Raw genomic sequence first — 11,462 nt, forward strand, 5'->3', positions numbered from 1 at the left:
ATGACATACTGAGTGTTATGTATATGTGTGTATGTATGTGTATATGTATTAGATGATATATTTTGCTTAAGGATGTTGCTATGAATGTTATGCTTTATTGAACAATGTTTATTTTGTTTCTGAATAGAGAGTTCATTATACTATGTGATTAGATGCTTGAAATTATTCACAGCAGCAATCCTCAGGTGTGCTGTTGTGATTGGCGTTACAGTGATTTTACAACATTTGTGTGGTTTTGGAATGTAAGATGCTCTGAGGAATTAAAAATAATTCTCCTGCAGAGGGCTGGTTACAAAGTATAACAAATAAGGAACATCAAATGGGAACAGGGGAAAGACTATCTTCAGAGAAATGTTTAAAAGAAAAAGAAAATGAAATAACTGCATGGGATGACTGAGATATAACAAATGGACAACCAGAATGCTTCACTAATATCCTCATAATGCCAGGGCAAAACATGGAAGGGCCCCAGTAATTTGAAGCGACCCCTTATAGCAAACTTATGCAAGGTCATTGACAAATCAACAAGAATCACATTGGGTAAGTGGGGACGTGTACGCTGTGATCCGCATCTCATTGGAGACTATGCCTAAGTTGATAAGAACACAGATCCATTTGGATATTTGACAAATAGTCCATACTGGTATATAGTACCAATTAAATCACTATTCCATAAGTCTCATAATAAAACTTAACAGCTTTATAAATTAATACCTCCCGATCTGGAAATGTCTAAGTTATAATTACAATTCAAATCTTCATTAGCACATGACACATAAAAAAGAATCACCTACTTTGTACAGGAAATATAGTTAACCACTCTATAAAGGGTCACTTTGTAAGGAATATTTAAAAATTATTATTCTTTACAGATACAGCTCAATCTCTTGGCAAACAATGAGGGAGTTATACAGGTAGAGGGACAGGTGGTATAAAAAACCTTTTTGTATCTTTGTCTTATTTAGCTCTTGGCTAGAGCTAGAAGCTATCAGTGTTAGTTTCTTCCAGGATATATACCTCCCCAGGCATACTTAACAGATCAATAGTCCTATAAATTGAGAAAATAGGTTTAATAACTAGTGTCTGTTTCTGTTTAATTGCCTGGCTTCTTTGTGTACTCCAGCATACAAAGCTCCTTCCCCAACATTGTACATGCAAACACTACTAAAAAAGCTCTAATTATTATCCCGCCAAGGCAAAATTCATGGACCATTGACATTTGTTACCTACAAAATTATATTTCCTAATGGCACACCTATAAATCAAAATACAAATTAGTTTTTGACCCACTGACTTTTTAGAATAGGTAATGCCCACTTCTTCTGCTCAGTCAGGTCACATGTCAGAGATGGGATCCATCCTAGATTTGAGGCTTGTTGCACTGTTGTTTTTTTTAATTTTTTCATTATGATATGTTTGGTGACTTTAAACTTAAAATGTAGTTTTAAATAAAGTTTGAACTTGGCAATCAAAAACAAACAAAAACAAAATATAAATAAATGCTACTTATAAAAACACACAAAAAATATATGATAACTTTATACATCCCTTGATTTCCTGGAGGAGGGGGAATATCCATGCACATATATTACAAACTTAAACTGATACCCTCATATATACATACCTATATCAATCTTCATGCTTTATTTTATGCCAGAGTTATCTTCCAAAAGTGACCAGACCTAAGGAGATAACAACGTACATAAGTTTTCTGAAATTTCAATTTCAGAATTCTTTGATTCAAATGAGCATCCCTTCACACACACACACACACACACATACATGTATATATGCATATAATCAGAAACTAATAAATGATTTCTAATTTCCAACTTCTTTTGTACTTTGAACATTTGTGGAGAAACTCCAAATCAAACTAACCCTGATGAACATAGATTTCTGAAGACACATGTAAATGTGCTTCATCATAGGCCCACATAAGCATTTACACACTGATAAAAACCAATAGAAAAAGATTTAACACTGAAATATAAAATATGAAAATAAGTGGAACCTCAGAAAATTACAGAGTTGGTTTGGACCCTAAAGGTCATTGAGTACAGTCATCTGATATTATAGATGAAGAAACTGAAATACTGAGAGGTCAGATGACTCGTCCTTGAAAACACAGCTGAAAAATGTCTAAGGCATTATTAAAATTCACATCTTCCTGATCCTAAGTCTAGAATTCTTATCCACTAAAACACGAAACCTGTGATATCACTTTTATTCATTATGAAAATAATTCTTTCCCCTCTTCCTCTTTGTCTCCATCCCATTTTGGATATGATTCTACTAACATCAGTGGCCTTTCCCAATTTCTCATGTAAGCAGAAATTGGGAAAAAGAGATTTTAATTATTTATCTGTTTCTTGCTTAGTATTCTTTGAGGGAAAACCCTATGTCATTTTAACCTTTGTATCCTTGAATGCCTAGCATACTTCTTGGCACTTATTAGTTGCTTAACTAATGTTATAAATACTTAAGGACTGACTTATTGACTAATTGATCTACTCCTTTTGGGGACCGTTTTATTTTTTAAAATTTTTTACTCTGACTTTCCTTTTTTAACTATCCTTCCCACCCCCACTCCCTACCTCACCTACTCACACAATTGCAACTTCTTGGGGAAGACTCCACCTCCATGACAGTCTAAATTGCTTACAATGAAGTTATAGTTTCTCCTTCTGCAAAAGTTTCATTTCAAGCTTTTTATCTGGCATAAAGAGATCCTTTGCACTAAATGGTGATTTTCTGATGCTAAGAGGTTTTCTAACTTTGAGGATGATTTGGATTAAAAAATTCCAACAGTGCTCTTACTATCGGGTTGATAACTTTAGTCCTATCTAAAGGAAATCCTTCTGCAAGATACCTCAGAGGGATAAAGGGGCAAAGAAAATTTTAAAACATTCATTCTTTGTGGTCGTTGCAGGAGTCCAGTTCAAATAGTAGGTGACAGTTTTGGAAAACCTTTCTGGCCACCTAGGTTGTGGATGCTTTGATGCATCCTATGAAATATAAAAATATCTATCTGCAATTTAGGATTCTTCAATAGCAAGTGATATCATTTCTTTGTGTGAATGCTAAAAAAAGTTAAGTAAGCCTTGGTCTTAGAAAATAATTACAGAAAATTGTGTGTATGTATGTGTATATTCATACATACACATACATATGACATGTATACACGCAGACCGTATATGTGTGTAAATATGTGTGTGTTTTTGACCCTATAGCCAGGAGGCTTTTCACCAGTATGAATGTAGGTGGAATACTGTGCTTAACAGTTGTGTATAAACCTGCTGTGTTCTTAAATAACTCACACCAACAGTAAAAGATGTATGAAATCCCAAAATGGTAAAAGGGAGCTAATAATCTCTCTATTCAATTGTTTCCAGTTTCTGTTGTTTCCCCTCTGTGTGCTCATCTGTTGAGAAAAGATACTTATAGCTATTTACTTATATGCACCACCTGTTAAGCCAACAAATAGTTGAAAGAAACCCTGCCAAATGAAAGTTGGAACTATCTGACTTTGTATTCATTATTTGATATACAACGATAAAGAAATATATTTCACTTATAGATACTTTAAGACTGGAAATATTTTAATTAGGCTGTATCTAAGTATGCATACATATATTTGCATAGATGTATTTATATACATATAAACATACATAAATTATATTACATCAGTTTTGATTATCTTTGTGTATATGTTTAAATGTCAGTGTGGTAACACCCTTTTCATTCCTAATTATTCTTCAAATGAGTTGTAACTCAACAAATATGTGACCATCAGAGAAAGACAGTCATTTTGAGACCCCTCTAGCCTTAGAATATAAAAATAATGGTCTCATATAGCTTACCCAAAAGTCTTGAGCCAAGACAAAGGTCAAAGACTTCAACTCAATGTCTAGTTATCTTTCTCTTAGCCAGTCATTGTCTTAGAAATGTGGAAACATCAATCTGATGGTGAGGTATCATGAATATTCTTCCTAAATGGGGAACTTTCCTAATATAAAGGTAGAGTAGAATGATCTCCTATAGCTGCTGCCTTCATATGAATTGAGTCTGTAATTGCTGGTTCTTACGTGAGTGTTGACAGTCACTTTGAGATTCAATCTGAAGGCCAAAACAAGGAAATGTCTTTTCATATAGGAGGCATCCAAGTACTCTCAGAAGCTATAGTTTTTATCCCTTGTTCTTCAGCCAAGGCCAGGTTGGCCATACCTATGTAAATCCTTCTATGCTTTTTGCTAGGATATGCAAATGTTTTAATAAATTCCTAGGCCAAAAACCACAGTGGTCACAACTTTATCATTTTAATTGAATGAAAAATATAAAAAATGTAATTTTACAATGCTTCTTGCTTTAATTGGTTATAAAAATGATTTTTTAAAAAATGCCAGATCGAGGGGCAGCTAGGTGGTGTAGTGAATACTGCACCAGCCTTGGAGTCAGGAGGATCTGAGTTCAAATCCAACCTCAGACACTTAACACTAGCCATGTGACCTTGGACAAGTTACTTAACCCCAACTGCCCTGCCTTCCAACCTCAAAAAAAGTTAAATAAATAAATAGAATTCTTTTTAAATGCCAAATCAAAATGACACGTTACAGATACTTTTCCCAGGTTTCTTTTAGCCACACATAAAAATCAGTAAATATAATCAGAAATAAGTAAAGACAGAAATAATCCTGATTTAGATAGTTAATTTCTAAGTCTGAATGAATTTGATGTAAGTCCCAGGTCCCACTCCTGAGGTAAGGGTTACCAAAAAAACATAGGAAGATTTGCATAAAGTTATACAAACTGAAGAAAGTTGAATTAGAGTAACAATATGTTTGTTATAGTTATGCAATTATGATAATTAGTTGTTATGGTTAATTTTAATACAAAATTATATAAGGAAAATATGAAAATATGATAAATAATTGATCACTGAGTACAAAAGCAAATAAGATGTTTTCTCTATTTTGTTAAAGTTAATATATTCTTTAAACAAAACATAAAACAAACATTGATAATCATGTTAATACTTTAGTTAAGAATACCAACGTGGTACAATGGATAGAGAACTGTACCTGGAACAAAGAAGACCTGGGTTTAAATTTGACCTCAGACACTTAACAGTTGTGTAACCCTGAGCAAGTCACTTAACCTCTGTTTGACTCAACTGTAAAATAAAATAACAGCACCTCTCTCAGAACATCATATGGATTAAATTAAATAATGATTGTAAAGGTACTTAGCACAGTGCCTGGTATATTTTAGTTGCTATATAAATGCTTATTCCCTTCTACTTTCCTTCCCCTTACCTAAGGCATTTGAAAAATACGAACCAAGGACAGATCCTTTGTGAACTCCACTAAACACCTACCTCTTGGTTGACATTGATCCACTATCTAGTTACTATTTCTTATCTGGTGATTTAGTTCATTCCAAAACTATGTAACTGTATCACCCTCTAGTCCTGTATCTCATACATCCATCTTTTCTATAAGAAACATGTAAGTATTCTATTTAAGAACTTTTAGGTATGATCCTATATTTTAAAACATGAAATAAAAATTCAGTTCCCTGCATTTCTGGCTCCAACCTACTTTTCTAGCATTATTTCACAGTACTCCCTTATTCCTTCTTTTGCTATTAGTTGCTCTTCTTGGTTTCAGCACAGTCATTATTTCCATCATGCCTAGCCAGGATAAAATCATCACCAGAAAACTCATTATCATGGAGATTGTTTCAATTTTGCTACTCATACATCATCAGTAACCCCAGTTACTTCTGCCTCTCTGAATGCCCAGTCAAACCAGCCTTGCTTTTCCATGTCCATTCCATTCCATTTCCCATCTTCCATTTCCTTGCCTTTGAATATCTGCCATGCTTAGAATTTACTCCTACCTGTCCTATACCTCTTAGAAACCCAAGTTTCTTTCAAAGCTCAGTTGAAATGTCACCTTCTCAATGAAGCCCTTGGTCCCTCAAGCTGCTAGTGACTCCCCTTTGCTTCTACATCTTTTCCATCTATTCCTTTGTCTCCACTCAAATCACCACTTCCTTAGTTTAGGCCCTTTTAACTTCTCATTTGATCTGTTGAAATGGACTTCTAATTAATCTATCTGTCCCCAGTCACCTTCCATACAGTTGCCAAAGTGATTTAACTAAGAATAAGTGTGAACATTCATTAATACCTTGTTCAATGAACTCCATAATCTTTCTATTATCTCTGGAATCAAATACAAATTTTTTTGATTGTTACAGTCTTTTACAACCCAGCTCTCTAACCTACTTTTTAAGTATACATGTGTTTGTATGTGTATATGTGCACATATATGTGTGCATATGTATACATGTATATTGTGTTTGTGTGTATGTGCATGTGAATGTATATTGTGTATATAATATACACTGTTTGTGGGTATATAAATGTATGTATATTGTATGTGTATATATATATGTAGATGCATATCTGTCTATATGTATTTACATATGTGTTTATTGTGTATGTGTATATGCTTATGCATTATATACATATATGCATAGACACATAACATGTATGAATATATACATTTTGTGTATGTGTGTGTGTGTACACCTACAAGAACTTATAAAGTATACCGGGTATCCTGCTAGGGGATAGGAATACAAAGGCAAAAATAAGACAATCCCTGTCCTCAAGGAGTTTATATTCCAGGAGTGGAAGCAATATATACCCACTTAAGCAAATATAGTGAGTGATTCAATGAAATTCTGTGGGGGAGGGCCAACCAACTAGAGGTATAAGGAAGGGTGTCATGGAGGAGGAGGAGGTATTTGAGCTCCCAGATAATTGGCTTTTCTCCTATAAGAAGTCTTCCCTGGGGGCGGCTAGGTGGCACAATAAATAGAGCACTGGCCCTGGAGTCAGGAAGACCTGAGTTCAAATCTGGCATCAGACACTTAACACAAAACAAGCCATGTGACCTTGGGCAAGTCACTTAACCCCAATTGCCCTACCTTTCCCCCTCCAAAAAAAAGCAAAAAAAAAGTCTCCCCTGCATAAAAGTATTCACAATTGATTTATTGGGTGATACAAAGAAAACTTTTTTCTAATTATTGCTAAATAAGGTATAAAATAAGACAGAGATGCTTGTCATGGCTTAGTGTACCTGCTATAGAAGAAAATTAACCAAGAGTCCCAAAGGGAAACTGTGGCAAAGTAGAAAGAACATGGTCTCTGAAAGCAGAAGTTTGGGGTTCAAAACTGCTCTCTGATGCTTACTATCTCTGTGCCTGTAAGCAAGTCATTTAAACTTCCTGATTCTCCCTTTTCTCATCTGTTAAAGAACAAAGTTGAGACTCTTTAGAAGTTCATGCAATTAAAATTTTCTCTCTTTTTTCAAAACATAGTGGCTACCAAGTACTGGCTCAAAGGTCATTATCTCTCCTGTCTTAAGGAATTCAACATTTTTTTCACCATCTTCCTTTCTGCTCCATCCCCTGGCTTTAACAAGGGAAATTAAACATTCAAAGTAAAGCTACCTCTAAATGCTAACCTCCCAAATACTCAGCCACTTTGAATATGTGACCTACTTCTTCATTCCATCTCAGATAAAAATAGCAATTCAAATTGTTTATACCCTCCCTACCCAAAACACTACATGTATGTATGTTTGTATGTATGTGTGCATGTGTATATGTATATATTTGCATTTATTGCAGAAGTGTGAATTGGCCAGCTTATAGTGGGGCCTCAAGTCTATTGTTAAATGTCCAGTGTAAATATTTAGATCTCAGAAATTGGTAAAATGTACAAATAAGTGATTGTTATTGTTTTTTTGATTGTCTAGACTTAAGAAATTGCAAGAAAAGATGTTAATTCAGATTAAAATTTTAAATAAGTTGTGCATACACTTTTAGAACAAATTGTTAAATATTCAATATCACTTCCCTGATTTATTATCTATTTGTCCTATATACATATATATATATATTAAGCACATACATGTATATAACATGATGCACACATAGAGATAATTTTACATAGTATGTATATATCCAAGCATATATTTATCCACATATGGTAAGTGTGTATATTTAATGACACCTATGTGTGCATATGTGTGTAGCCAATATGTGCATGCATGTGTGTTTATACATGTGTGTATACACATATGTATATGTGTGTGTATAGGCACACACATGTGTGTGAGTGAGTGTGGTGTTCCAGACAGCCCTAAGACCTCTGAGACATCCTATATCTATGTACTTATCTCCACTGTTAGAATATGTGTGTCTGTGTGTATATATACACATATATGCACACACATAGGTATGTGTGTATATGTTTATGTATACATATGTATGTCTATGTCTGTATATACACATTGTGAAAAATGATTGTTTAAATTCTTTGAATTTGTATCCTTAGAACCTAGTATGGTATCTGTCATATAGAAGGCACTTAATAAGTGCTTGTTGATTGTTTCATTGGATTAGATGGCCTTTGAGGTCTGTCACAGCTGTAGGTCTATGATCCTAAGAGGGATCCATTCCGGAGAAGTCCACCAAATAATTTTTCAGTTGTGTATGCTATTATGATGATTGTCTGAAGTTTAGAAGGATGTCAAAACCTCCTCAATGGTATCTAATAATTCCAAGTGTTCAGCTTACCTGTGTGTGTGTTTGTGGGGATGGGAGTCAAGGAGGAATAGAAGGAATCTAGCAGCTGAAGAATGCCAGTTATTCAGATATTCAGTCTAGACTCTCATCTAAGGTTACAAAGACAGCCTATAGAATTTATCCTTCAGTGCAGTCATCTTGGATCGGCACTTCAGATTTTTGATAATGAACTAGCCCAGAATTGAAGAAGTAAAGGAAACTGAGATAGACTACATTCAGAAAACTGTGCAGTATATTTAATGACACCAATATTCTTCCTAAAACAAAATCCAACCTTTTTAGCTCCAATATTCTTCTAGTGAATCTCTATGACTATGAATCATGACATATCACCATTGACAAAAGCTAATTGATCCGTGGAGGATGTGAGCTGACTGAAAAAATTACTAAGAAAGTGTTGGACAGCAATAGAAACATAAAAGATATCAAAGTGATAAATGATTTCCAAAAAAAAAAAAAAATTCTGCTATTCCTTGTGAGAATAAGGTATAACTTAAAGATAAAGAGTATATGTATACCAATGTTACCCCATGCAATGCCAAGAAGTTTAAAGGAAGACCAACCAGTGCATAGAGCAGACACCCTAATTCTGGGAGTCCAGTCCTCTGGTTGTTTAGGCTACAAAATAACACACTTGTATACTATTCAACAGTTAACAGATCTGTTTAGCCACAGTAGGAAAAGAATATTCAATGAGGACAGAAGGTGAGAATCCCTCGGGGCAAACCTATCACAATTCACCCATCAAGCACCTAAGGTTCTCCTCTAGTTCTTCAAACCTGCTTTATACTCAGACAGTGAGAAAGTGAGGTCAAGGGTTTGAGCCTTTGTCCCCTAAGCCAACCAAGTCTTATGGAATGTTTCAATACCTTTTAAAGGAAACAAACAAAAGCTAGCCTAACCTGTATGGACAGGCATTAGGATATTGCTCCTACAGCATCTATGGAGGATGTATGGGAGGACATGAACAGAAATCTTTCAGACTGAAGTCCGCATGGGATGTGACTGTGATGAGATCACAGATTCATTGAAATACTGATCAGTGCAAAATCAATTTTGAAAGTTTATATACTAGAACCTATTTTGTGAAGAACAACATCAGCAATGGAAATAATTGTTTGGTAAATTTATTATATATAATGGATTCCCTGAAAAATACCTTTATGTCTTAAGCAGCATGGCTGTTCAAAGCTCAGTGTCATATGTAATTTTGTTCATAAATACAAAAATGCGTGAGAAACATTTCTCCTCCCTATAATTTCAGGATCATTTTACTTTTTTGAGCACTGAAATGTATGACAATAGGTTATCTCATTCTATCCTAATAACTATTCTATGCAGAGTTTCTAAAAGGAGAATCTTTAAAAGCTGAAAATATGCAGTCTTTCCTGGATAAGAAATGATTATCTACTTCTGTCATATAACTTTCCCTGTGGATCAGATGTCAAAGGATTTTTATATCTATACGTGGAAGGGACATTTTGATGGCTTAATAGGTTCCTTTTATTGGTCTTCATTTTTATCAGTACTTTTTATATGAGTTTATAAAATAGGTAATAAAGATACATAAAATTCTTTGAAAAAGAATGAGTCATTTATTCAAGTGTTTTGTTTTATGTTTTGTTTTGCTTCAAGACTTACTTTGACAACTATAGAGCCAGAATTCTACATTTATAATTTTTAAAAGCTTGCATTTATAGTTTTCTTCAGGGTCTAATCTGGACTTTTTTTTCTTCAGCTAACTGACAATGGTCAAGGATACTGACATGTGCATCCCTGTGTTGCTAAATAGACAATTTTGTCCAAACTGACCATTCATTTCCTTCTTTGCCTTTTAAGCGAATTGATCATTTACGTTGACATTCAGTGGACACATTGATATTTTGTCTCAAGAGAACCTTTTGCTATGTACTTTGTCTTCTATGTATTCCCAGTGGGAGTCACGTAAGTCTGTCTTTAGGGCAGGAATGACTCATATTCTCAGGAATGAAGCATTTCACTACCTTAGACTTATTTTTAGTGCAATGTGCAGGCATACCAGCTTCTGGGTGGCACATAGTCACAGAAATTCTCCGAACTTCTCAGGAACTTAAACATACCAAATCCATAACTATGAATGCTATCAACTGGGGTAAAACATTTTGGGAGCATGGTGGAGACACAACAGTTTGATGAGATTTGGGGGGGGAGAGGATAGCAAAGGCACAGGGTAAAAAACAGACGATCTCCCAGAAGTTTAAAGAGAAGGTTTCCCCAGGAGATAGGTGATATGGTGACAGAACACAGAAAGCAGGTCTTCTTAGAAATGAAAGGACTGGGGGAGAAATTTTTAGATAACTAGTGGAACAAATGTGATCTATCTTAGTAGCCTAGAGCAAAGCCATCCAACCCTACCCTCAACTTTTGACACAACAATTTCTCTAAATCATTATCCAATGGAGGATGATGATGGGTTCATAAAACACACACACACACACACACACACACACACACACACACACACCACTTCCAGGTTAGAATTACTATCATTTGTGCTACTTAATATTAGCAAAAATTCCCTCTATCTCATTTTTCTCATCTATAAATTGGTGTTTCAATTAGATGGGATCCATTTCCCATGTCTCTAACAGAGTCTCTAACTCTCATGTGATTTTAGGATTTGCAAATCTCATTTGTCAGCTCTCCACCTAAAGTAATCCCCACCAAGTCTCCAAAAGATTCATTAGTTCCCAGTTGGCTTCCTTTAATTATATCTTCTGAGGTCACAGAAACCACTGGGAGAAAGGAAAGGAAAAATGAAG

Source organism: Petaurus breviceps, unplaced genomic scaffold, assembly GCF_028583685.1.
Source record: "Petaurus breviceps papuanus isolate PSGF00001 unplaced genomic scaffold, PetGlider_PUasm1.0 90730, whole genome shotgun sequence".
Taxonomy (NCBI): Eukaryota; Metazoa; Chordata; class Mammalia; order Diprotodontia; family Petauridae; genus Petaurus; species Petaurus breviceps.